Source organism: Podarcis tiliguerta, assembly GCF_965153285.1.
Source record: "Podarcis tiliguerta genome assembly, chromosome: 1".
NCBI classification, from domain to species: domain Eukaryota; kingdom Metazoa; phylum Chordata; class Lepidosauria; order Squamata; family Lacertidae; genus Podarcis; species Podarcis tiliguerta.
Genome location: NC_139534.1, coordinates 50,772,384 through 50,784,997, shown reverse-complemented (window position 1 = coordinate 50,784,997; position 12,614 = coordinate 50,772,384). Strand labels below are relative to the sequence as shown.

The 12,614-nt window shown below is 43.2% G+C and overlaps 1 protein-coding gene across 29 annotated transcripts in view; it reads left to right on the top strand.

The window, feature by feature from the left end:
* Positions 1 to 12,614, top strand: part of TNS1 (tensin 1) — a 327,340-nt gene that overhangs the window by 142,956 nt on the left and 171,770 nt on the right. The gene's annotated exons all lie outside the window — the stretch shown is intronic.

The window sequence follows — 12,614 nt, the reverse complement described above, 5'->3', positions numbered from 1 at the left end:
CCAGCAATCTGTCCCCAGTTTAAATCAAGATCAGCTATTCTCTGTTAGGATCTGCATCAGTAGGTGGCACTCTTTCATCTGATCACACTAAAGTTGGATTTACTAACTGCACAATTCCTTCCTTTTGAAACAGATAATGCGAAGGAAGTGTGTATGCTTTTATTGGCTGGGGGTGATTCTGCTGGTGCAATTTTGGTCAGCTAAAGTTCTATGTAGGCACTGTTCTTTGCTCCAAAAAATGGAGAGGCTCTTGTGATTGCTGGGCTATAAGTCCTCTAGTGGCCATTTAGCTTTAGAGCATGGTTGGCTGTGATGGTGGCACCTATACAAACTCACACTGTGTTTGGTTCATCTTTCTTAGTAATTCATAGGCACCGTTCCGGTAAATAAGCTGCTGCTGTTAGTTTTGGTGCTGTAATACAAATCTGGGTTTGTGAGACGGTTCTCTTCCTCCTTGAACACATGGCTCCAGAAGCCAATGTTTAATGTCTAATCTATTAACCTGGAAGTGAGAATTCAACAGCAGCAATTTGTTTCAAAAGTTTTCCTGCTCCACCCTGTGTGGCTTTCCTCCTGGATGTTTAGTTTCAGGGACCAGAGGGAGGGGGAGAGGGGGAGAGAAGCTTGAATGAGCATTTAAGAGGAGGTTGAAGATGCTTCTTGCATTGGTCTGCATCCATCTGCCACTAGAGATTTGTTTCTTCCCAGATTCCAGGGTGGAAAGAGCATGGGAAGAGGCGAACTCTGCCCCATGCATTCCCCTTCTGGGACCATCAGGGATGCTCACGTGTTTGAGGATTTGCAAAGGTCAGTGAAACAAATGCATTCTGTTTTCATGGCTCATGTAATGAAGAACTATAAAGGGTGTTGGCTTGCTCTGAATCCAAAGTGCAAACACATTTTTCTTCTCCTTCCCCATCTCCTCCAATTTTACGTATACTGTACCAGGCCACAAATTCAAACAAAGGACAACATATACAACAAAGAATCTAGTGGTTCTTTTTCCTATCATTGCATCTATATAACTTGCAGTCCAACTGTCTGTCTTTATCTAAGGAAGTCAGTGTACTGTATTGGTTGTGTAGATAGCTATCATGACTGTTGAGCATGCTGACTGGGACTGATGGCAGTTATGTTTCAACAATATATGGAAGACACTACATGGGCTAGTTAGACGTTAAGAGTTTTGTACTAGGACCAGGGAGATCCAATTTCAGGTTCCAACTCAGCCATGAAGCTCACCAGGTGATCGTGGATCAGTCAGTATCTCTCAGCCTAGCCTACCTCAAAAGGTTGTTGTGAGGATAACATTAAGAGTGGCATCACATGGACCAGCTATGAGCTCCTTGGGGAAAGGGTGGGCTGAAACTGTATTGGGGGTGGGAGGCAAAACACACCCACCCACCACCATTCTGATAGCTTCGTTCTATGAAGTGCATCTCAGACTTCTGTGCCACCACTGCAGCTCAGCCAATCGGCTTGAGGGGTGTCTTCCACAGAATTTATGTGTAAAAAAATACACTATTCCTAACTATAGGACCTAACTATAGGATCTAATTTATTGTGCAGTTATTACTGTATTTTTTGCTCTATAAGACACACTTTCCCCCTCCTAAAAAGTAAGGGGAAATGTGTGTGCGTGTTATGGAGCAAATGCAGGCTGTGCAGCTATCGCTGAAGCCAGAACAGCAAGAGGGATTGGTGCGCAGTGATCCCTCTTGCTCTTCTGGCTTCAGGGATGGCCACGCAAAGCCTCTTGAGCGCAGCCGGAGCACTCCTGCCTCTTCGCTCAAGAGGCTTTGCGTTGCTTTCTTGTTTCTTGTTTTCCTCCTCTAAAAACTAGGTGCGTCTTATGGGCGGGTGTGTCTTATAGAACGAAAAATACGGTAACTTCTGTTTTGGAAGGGACAAATCCGCTTATCTATATTGTACAACAGTTGCATGGCAGGCTTTGGTCATATACAGAAAAAATCCTTGCCTCAGTTGCCTCATATAAGTCAGACTCTAGGTGAAAAAAGTAAAAAAAAATAAAAATAAAGTAGCAGACAGAAATAATTATTGTAGCGCAATAAATAACAACCAAACCTATAAGAAAGCAAACAATATAAATTTTAGCAGCACAGCAAGAAGACGAAGAACAATAGTAACTGACTTGTAAGCATTGTGGCAAGATCCCATCCTGGTTATGTAATATCTATTGATAGCCAAGAGCGGCCACTTATATAAACTGCTGCAAGGGAAAAATGGAAAAAAATAAATATTAAATGACCTGGAGTCATTCAGAAACAGCTCTTCCTTGAAACAGAAAGCTCAAGGTTGCCAGTGCTCTTTTTTTAGCTTGCAGGATCAACATACAGACAATGTGCTAATATAGCACTGGAAAATTTTGAGGCCCTTTGTTAGTGGAAATTAATGTGAATAGCATCATATTCCTGCTGGGGACTCTGGGATGTGCAGTCCCAGCCCCCCTCTTGGCATAATAAGACATTCTGCTCTGAGCACCTGCAATTGCCACTTCTTCCTTCTTTCCTTGGGTGGGTTTCACAGGTCCCTAGGAGGGCAAGGAATAGGGAAGATGGTTGAGGTAGTAGCAATGGGTACTTGTGTATTTGACTTCTCATGACACCCCTACACTTTATACAAACCTTTTCACTGTGTGTAGCCATGCTGTTTCCCCATTCTATACCTCTCCTTCACTGATTGCATCCAGACTATCATGATGAGAAGGAGCCTAGATGAACAGGACTTGCGCATTCACCTGTCCTCTAGCATGGACATGAGAAGAAGATTGGAAGCGTCATTAATTGTACTTTACCTTTATGTCAAACTGTGCTTAATCCTTGCTATGGTTCATTGAAACAAGCAAGTTTCATAAGCCATGGTTTTAAATTAGCTTGTTTTAAACATACCAGAGAAACTAACCATGGTCTGCCAGGTTCGAATAAAACAAGAAGCTGTGAGTTAATGAAAAAAACCCAGAAACAATTTCTTCCAAACTCTTTTTTGCAGCTGTGCTGGAAGACCAATGTGGAGAAAGTTCACAGGCCCTAGGCTTGCCAAGGTTCATTCCTATTTTAACAAATCATGGTTTATCGTGATATGCTAGCCCAGCTACTGCATTTTACAGTCATACCTCATGTTGCATCCGCTTCAGGTTGCGTTTTTTCGGGTTGCGGACTGCCGGAACCCGGAAGTACCAGAACGGGTTACTTCTGGGTTTTGGCAGTTGCACATGCGCAGAAGCGCCAAATCACAACCTGCGCATGCGAACACTGAGGGTTGCGAACGTGCATCCCACACGGATCATGTTCGCAACCCGAGCATCCACTGTACTTACAATCTATTACTTATGTTTTGTTGAGAATGTTGTGATCCTTGAGGGAACAGTAGATATTTTAGTGTTCCCTACAAATACTACGGATCCTAGTATTCCACTTTTGACTGTTATGCTCGGATCCCTATCTTACACTTCACTCTGTCCATTTGCAGTGACAGAGTATCTGCCCTGCGCAGTCTGTTAGGTTCCTGAGCCACAAGCAACTTGTTATTGCAAACTAGTGTGGTGTTTTTCCCTTCTTCAGAAATCTAAGTTAATGGCCATGTGTACATTATTAAACAGGCTGTTGGACAGCAGCCAGAGGAGTCTGGGAGCCAAGACTTGGTTCAGCCTGAACATTGTGTTCTCAGGACAGTTGCTCAGGGGATCTGGGCAAACCTGGGCAAACTCGAGAGCAGGAGGAGAGTGAGGAGCACCTTAGGGTTTTCCTCTTGGCGTGGTCTGTATCTATGCCTCTTCTTAACTTGATGGTATTAAGAGTATTTGCGCTGCCTTTCTATCACCTTCCAGCACAGACACACCCGCTCTCTTGTTCTTGGGAATCCAAAACATGTGGGTGTGTTTTTTTTAAAATACAGCAAGGTATCCAGGGAATGTTCTATCTTTTAACTCAGAGAGCAAGGCTGGAGCCTGTCCCCCCCACCCCGCTCTGCTTTGGAAACTTACTTAGAACACCTTCATCTTGTGGCAGCTCACATTAAGAACAGCAAGTAGATGGCAGGCACACTGTTTATCTCTGCACTTTGTCTCCGCAGGGTTCCTACAACCAGTTTGATTTTTAATTAATTTTTTTTCTGGTGGCAAAACTCTCTTCCACTCATTGGGATGCATATTTACCCAGGTTTTGAAGACTTGAAGGCATACCTCCCACTTCCAACTGTAGCAAAGATACACCTTTCTCCTCTCTATTTTGCACAGGCAAAATATGGCATCAGTAGTACTGGCAGCCAAGAAGGTCCTGTATTAGATTTACATAAAAGTGTGGTTGGGATATACTTCATCTGATGATGTGGAAAGGGGTCTAAGAATTTCCCAACATCGCATTAGTTGCTTTAACAATACCACTTACCTTAAGCAGTGGGCGGCTTTGCCAGCTGCCATAGCAGCTGCAGCAATGACTCCTGAGCTCTGCCTCCAGTTGGATAGTTTAGATTTAGCCAGCCTGCCAAATTGGGTCAATGGCAGGCAGGCTCAGGGCAGGCCCACTCTGGAGGGCAGGGGGTGGGCCTGACTGTGTCCATAGAGGACTCCACGCAGGTCCACTCCCCAGGAGCAGTCAGGCTGGTTGATATCGGTTGTAATCCAATGCTTTTACCAAACCTCTTGCATTTGTCATCAAGCAAATTTTGGCCTGATTTAAACCATATAAGGTTGTCAGAAGTGGTCTTTGGTCAGTGGTGGCCTGCAGGGCAGTGGGCAGCATGGCACCTGGACATGCAAAGAAGTGCTATAAATGACTCCATCCTCAGGTCCTTGCCTAAATTCTCAGGCCTTGTGACATCTCTCAGTGGTAGCTTTACCCTATAGAATTTTTCCTCCACTGGGTTTCTTTGTTTCCTGCATGAAGTAGCCAGGGCTTCCTCCGCCAGGAGCAAGAGTGGAAACCCCCCATTTGGTCTAGAGATTTTAACAATTCACTGCACTCAGGAATATAGAGTGAATGGGCATGCTTCTGCTGCAGAGGGATTCCTTCTGGGGAGCAGTAGAACCACTTCAGTAACTGCTCTGTTCTCACAGGGGCCAACCAGATGTTCATGGGAAGCCAGAAAGCAGAACCTGAGCACAACAGCACTCCCCTGCCCTGTGATTCCCAGTAACTTGAATTCCCAGCACAGTTCCTCAGTCAATGGAGGTAGAACACAACCATCGTGGCAAATGGTAACCTTGTTCTCCATGAATTTGTCGAATCCTCTTTTAAACCCATTCCAAGTTGGTGGCTGCCACTGCTTCTCCAACCCATGACTTTTCCACATAGACCACGAGTAACTCCTTTTTCCCTCCCCTCCCCCCGCTGAGAGATATGCAAGGCCTCTTCCATCTGGAAGCTGGAGTAGTCAGAGAGGCTGTCTCCATTTGACAGTTTATGAGAATCCAGCTTGCTGCCCCCCCGTCTCCTGCTCTTGCTACAACTTTTCAGAAAAGCCCCACCTCTAACTCTAGTCATTCTCTTGCCGCCCACTCACTCTATGGACATATTATTTGGCTTGGTTCTTGAGAAATGGCTGGGAACAGGAAGTAGGTTTTGTGTCACACTGTCTGGATCAGAGGCGATGCTTTCCTCCTACGAGGCTAGGGAGAGATGCTTCTGGGATGTGTCATTGCTTTCCAGCTATGAGGGCAACTATGGAACACCTGCCTTTAGCAGCTTGAGGCTACAGTCGCTGCTCATGAAAGGAAGAAGAAAAGCAATTGTGCTTCGATTCCCTAGCCTGACGTGAGGAGATCTTCCTTTCCCTCTTGCCAGTATCAAAACATGCCCAGTATCAGCCTAATGAGTGGAAGCGTGCTCCTCTTCAAGATCTTCCAGCTGCCTGGATTGTCCTCCCTTTGGCCAGAATGAGTTTAGAGCATCTCCCACAAAGAGTTTCACACAAAGCTAATTTGGCATTAGGGGCAGTATCCAGCGAGCACATTCCTTCAGCGCAATGATTTATGCTTGTGCAACAGAACTCTCCCCCCCCCCTTCACTGTGTGTGTGTGCCCTGCATCTTCCCCAGATCTGCTCTGGAGGGTTGGGGGAACCCCTCGAGCAGATTTAGTGGGTGGGTGGGGAGTTCCATTGCTCAAGTGTAAATCCTTGTGCTGATGGGATGTGTTAGCTGAATACCACACTAGGAGCCTCTCCAGACTTGTGGTTTTTTTGCAGGAGTATTCAGCACTTTGCCATTGATGCAAAAATAGTGCATTAGTGCTGAATTTACACTGGGCTGTCCACAGATCATCTCAGTTTATTAGTTGTTCTGTGATGCTTCCCCAACAGTAGTCATTACACCTTCGCTATATGGAATATAGTGGACCACCGCCACAAGCATTTGCAGCATAAAATGTTACGGGATTTCAGCAGCAAATTATGGGATTTATTGGAAATGGAGCAGTATGTCTGCCCCAAACATTTTCAGACTCAAATAATATGGAAAGCAGTATTGCATATAACGGTCCTCATGCCTTCATGAATAGAGATTATGATGGAAGCACAATAAAAAGGTTGTTTGGAGGGGATCTAGGATAAAAATAGGAAAAATAAGGGGTGGAGATGCCATATGGTGTGGAGATTTCCTCCAGTATTTCACTATATATAAGCAGCGCCTTTGGTTCCTGTTCTGTCTGTGTTCACCTCCAGGTTTTGTGGTGATGAGGTGTACTTAGTCAACTTGTTCAAGCCCTGACAAAATGCCATGTGTTGATATGCCCTTAGGAAGCCATGGAAAGCTTGAGCTTATTTTGTATTTGCATTTTTGTCTGCCTCTCGCATAATTTTTAATGAAGTTAGCATTCTCAAGATTCCAACGAGATTGCAGGTTGCACAAGAGGAGACTGAGGTGCCATCTAGCCACTGGCCCTCGAGACATGTATATCAAGTGGGTGTAGCCAGTGCTAAAAGTTTAAAATGTCTGGGCAGTGAAAAAGGGGGATTCTGTAGCCTGCATGTATAATGCAAATTAAGCAAATACATACTTAGCATAACTCCACTCATGGAGAAGTGCAGATGTTACTTGAACTCGTCCCGTAGCTGCATCACTTTGAGCATTTTCTCTGCACAAATCATCCCCTACAGAGTTACTATCAAACATTGCTAACAAAACCCAGCTGTAACTATGCATGCGGGAATGATAGTGTTCCTGAAAATTACCTTTTTTGTTCATGAATTTGGGGCTTTGTTGTTGTGCTGTGTTTGCATTGTTTGGGGATCAAGCAATGCATCACATCGTTTTTCAGTGGAAATCTTTTGTACTCAATATTTCCCAGGATTTCTGCGTGCTTTTTTTTTTTTTTTAGCTATAAATTTTTAATGTTTCCCCAATGAAATGCAGTTGACAGAGCCTGGAAAGAAGCTGTTGGAATCTCAGGAATGTTGTCGCTGCTTGGAAAAATGGAGTGTGTGCCTGTCCCTGGACACTCACTTCCTTTTTGCTCACTTCATCAGCGGCAGGGCACATGGAAGCAACGCTAGCACAATTCAGAACATCATGCAAGACTTCTCCAGGCAGCAGCTCCAGAGAGTGAAGCAGCACCTGTCTAAAACTGGGAAGCATTGTAGGATGTAGCAAATGGGAATAGCTTTCATTGTAAGGAAAGGGTTTGGGGGTGGGGTGAGGGTTGAGGGGTGGATGACAGTGGGTTTCTAATCATTAGTGTCATCTCAAGCTGAATATGACAAGTGACTCTGGTGGATTACGTAGTGTCTTTGTCAGCTGATCCATGGTGTGCATTATCTTGCTGGTCCTGTATGCCAGTTGGCCTGACTGCTGTCCATTAGTTTCAGGATAGTAAGGGTTCAGCTTAGATCTGATGGAATGCGTAATGAGCAATATGCTGTAGCAGCTGCTCTGTTCAGGAATGGATTGATTTATCTAGCATACCTACGTTCATGTAAGGCAGTTACAGTGGTACCTCGGGTTAAGAACTTAATTCGCTCCAGAGGTCCGTTCTTAACCTGAAACTGTTCTTAACCTGAAGCACCACTTTAGCTAATGGGGCCTCCTGCTGCCACCGCACAATTTCTGTTCTCAACCTGAAGCAAAGTTCTTAACCCGAGGTACTATTTCTGGGTTAGTGGAGTCTGTAATCTGAAGCGTCTATAACCTGAAGCGTCTGTAACCCGAGGTACCACTGTATTTGGGTGCAGAAGCATAACATTCAATAAAATCCTGAAGTCTAACATCAGTAGCAGCACACACATATGTAGTCACAAAAATTTCTGGAAGCCACAGAAGGGAAGAGTGCTCTTGTGCTCAAATACAGCTTGCCAGTGTCCCATGGGCATCTGGTGAGCCACTGAGAACAGGGTGATGGATTAGATGGGCCTTTGGCCTGATCCAGCAGGCTCTTCTGATGTTCTTATATATTTGTAGTTACATGTCATTGAACTATGAAATATTAAAGTTGAAAGTGTTTGGGTGTTTCATTCCCCCCCTTTTTAATAAGATACCTTCAATGGTGTGAAGATAATTACGGAATGAATGATTGACCCTGGCCACACCCGTACACTTTGTTTCATTTCCTATGTTGTTCAGCCTTCACACAGGATTGCCACAGAATTCCCAGATTTGTTACTTCTGGAGCTGGTCAGAAATCTAGCATGCAATTTCAAAGTAAGGTAGTCTTGCTCTGATCAGTGATCCAGACCCAGAGCAGCAACTTCCACTTTAGGTTTATTGTGGCATGGCTGTGTACAACTGGTTTCTGTTTAAATGAACTTTTATTGCAATTTCCATAGTATAATTAGAGAGTCACTGTATAATAAGTAGTAGAGAACTTAATCCATAAAGAGCACATGAGCTTCTACCACATGCTTCAGATGTACACCATTCTGTTGCAGGATAAATAAATTCTGTGCCACATTTTTTAAAAAAGGGATAAGTTCATAATGCCCTTTGGTGTTGCCATCCTTTTCATGTGTAGGATGAAGAGTGCTTGTAAAAAGCCACTCTGAGATGGAAGTACATGGCTGCGTTTTCATTTCAGTTGGCAATACCCTTGTATGGCTTTGCGTGGCTTTTGGGTTGACATTTACAGTGGTTGCAAATTGTATCATTCCTTTGCTGTGTACTTTCAGCAGCAGCTCCACTAAACTTTCTTTCAACTCTTTTGCCAACTGGCAGAATGAGTCAGAGGGATGCAGTCTGAGTCAGCAGGCTCTGCCTGTCTGTGGCTATCTAAACTAGAAGCCTTAACTTGGTAACTTTCACAGGGCTATTGCAACACAGATGAGAATTGCGAACCATCTGAAAGGTCTCAGTTGGTTCATGAACCTTGATCTAGTCAGAAATCAGAGCTTGGAATAGGCAGATACGGAAAATCCAGTCTTGGAGGAAAGCATTTATGTTTTTTCTGACACACCAGGAGTGGCCAATCTGGTTCCCTCCGGATGTTGTTGGACTACAACTCCCAGCATCCCTGACTATTGGGCCATGTTGGATGGGGCCGATCATAGCTGGTCAGAGCTGATCGGAGGGAACCACATTGGTTACCTGCACATCTCACTATCTGCCAGTTGTAGCTCTGGATAGGAAGACACCTTGAATGACAAAGAAGCAAATGAGAAACCTAAATTTAAGAGCTACACAGTTGTAAAAAAAAATGGCGGGAGGAACGTTGACCCATATTGAATGCTGTTGGAAGCTCATTGTAAGCTTTCTCTGATCCCTGCTGGCACAGCTTGTGTTTATGGCTGAAGAGGGGCAAGGTACAAATGCTTTAAATATATAAATATTACTTTTGCTTAGAGCAAAATAAAATCAGTCTCACCCAGGCAAGAGGAATCAGCCATCCCTGCATCTGACCATTCTTTGCAATCCAGAAAACTGTTTGACACATCTAGACACATCTAGGGAACAGATGTATTTCCAAATGATGTATCGGGTATGCATTTATTAAGTGCATGGAAAATAGGTTAGGTGGGAAGGCAGGGTATTTGCAAAATTCAGGCGAATTATTGGGAGTTTTGGTAAACTGAACATATCTAAATGTGTTGAATTGTTTCTTTAAATGTAAAGGTTCATCATTGTTCCACCCAATGTGTATGTCTTTAAGGGGCCAGAGCAAGGGCCAGAGCAAAATAACGAGACCCAGCTTTACAGCTGTGAAATATAGCAGGTGCTGCTGAGTTGTATTGATTAAGCTGTGTCAGCAATTGGGTGTAGTATATAAGGAGCCTAGACAGCATCTTAAAAAGTAGAGACATCACCTTGCCAACAAAGGTGCATATAGTAAAAGCTATGGTTTTCCCAGTAGTGATGTATGGAAGTGAGAGCTGGACCATAAAGAAGGCTGATCGCCAAATAATTGATGCTTTTGAATTATGGTGCTGGAGGAGACTCTTGAGAGTCCCATGGACTGCAAGAAGATCAAACGTATCCATTCTGAAGGAAATCAGCCCTGAGTGCTCACTGGAAGGACAGATTGTGAAGCTGAGGCTCCAATACTTTGGCCACCTCATGAGAAGAGAAGACTCCCTGGAAAAGACCCTGATGTTGGGAAAGATGGAGGGCACAAGGAGAAGGGGACGACAGAGAATGAGATGGTTGGATGGTGTTCTTGAAGCTACCAGCATGAGTTTGATCAAACTGCGGGTGGCAGTGGAGGACAAGAGTGCCTGGCGTGCTCTGGTCCATGGGGTCACGAAGAGTTGGACACGACTAAACGACTAAACAGCAACAACATATAAGGAGCAGCACCTAGTTCTCCCATTATCCTGGGGGATGGGTTGGTGGTTGGGTCTGGTTTGTTGTTGATGTATTTAGTGTAAATGGAGTTTTTGTTTTTCTTATTAAAACCTTGTTTAAGTACTTTTTGAGTCCCTTTTTAATGCTTGGTCTCCCCAGCAAGCTCTCTGCAGCGCTACTAAACTGCAAATAGCCATCAAAATGAACCTCTTAAATGTAAAAATGGAGGGAGGAGTCATGTGTCAGATGGATAGCAACTCAATGGTATGGGAAAGGAGATACAAGCAGTGGACAGAGAGCAGCATCTTTGGTCATGTAAGATGAAGGATTTGTGGAAAAACATGTAGAGAAAAGAGGAGAAGACAAATATGTAAAAAAGTACAAGACTGGAAAATTAAATCAAATCCAAACCCAGAAGGTCCGTTTTAGCACAATTAAGTTGGAGAAAATGGGCATTCATTCTATGAGAGATGGCAGAGTAGGCCAGAATAGAAGATTGGGGCAAGAGATGAGTTGAAAAATTAAAGTAACAAAAGTTGTAGGTCATCATTCTTAAGGTGGTGTTGAACACAAAATGAATATATAATGTAAAAAGAAGGGGGCCTAATACTGATCTCTCAAGAACTCCTGTAAAGGGGGAAAACTGTAAAAAACGAACAATTGGAAAACTCCTTAAAAGAGCAATGAGAAAGTTGTTATTAAAATCATGAGAAAACAATGCCTGAAAAATGTAAGATAGAAAGGAGAAATGAATGGTTGTCTGAATCAGAGACTGTATTGGAGATGAGCCCAGCACTAGATGTGCAGAATATTAACTCTTAGATTTTGCTGAAAGGAGATACGCAATTGGCAATATGCGTCAGAAAAGAGCAAAACCAGATTGAAAAGGATCTATAAGAGAAAGTGAAAGAGAGGAAAGTAGCAAAACAACCCTAGGCATGTCTATTCCTAAGTAAACCACAGAATAAGATTATCAATAAGATAAGATAAGAACAAAGGAAGAAAAGACTTAAAAAATAAAATAAAAAGGCCCACAAGGGCAGAATTAAAGGAAGAACCGGAAGACAGAAACATGGCAAATGTAGAATAGAACCTAGAAGGAAAGTTCAAAAGGGTAATGGAATTTTACATGGGAACTTGGTCAAGAGGATTAGTATTAGCATGGATTTAAATGGAAACAAATAAGATAAGTTAGAGAAAAAGAAGCAAAGGAATCAGCATCTTAATGATATGGAAGAAATGGCAGAAAAAAAGCAATGCAGAAGATGTTCAGAATGAAGGGCAGATAGAAAAAAGTCTTGTCCAAAGAAAATTCACTAAAAGCTAGTGGACAAAAGAAAGAAGAGCATGGGTGGCAGGTTGAAGAAGTAAAGTTTACAAAAAGGAAAGAGTAGGGGATGAGAAATGAATATGAGAAGAAAATTTTAATTGCTTAGCTGAGGACAGAGCTGAAGAAAACATAAAACTGCAATGAAAGTATTCAGGAGAAGAATGATCTTTACGCCATAGACCTTCAGCAGAATGAAGGGTAGAGATAGCGAACATTTGGAGTAAACAGGATGACGGAAGAAAAAGAAAGCATGATCAACACAACAGAGCAAAACAGACAAGCGAGAAAGGAAGTACAGAGGTAAGTGATGATGTTGCAGAGTGTGCGAAGGAAGCAGATGAAAGCCGATAGAGATAAACAGAAGTTCTTGGGATCACATGACTGATGGTCAAATGACAACATGAGACAGAGGAGGAATGCGAAGGAGAATATTGAGGAATAAAATAAATAAATGGTGATCTAATAAGTTAATCTAATAAATTCATTAACAGAACAACAAGAAGAAACAACAAGATCATGGATATTATCAGCTGTGTGAGCAGGGCTTTTTTTCCCAGCTGGA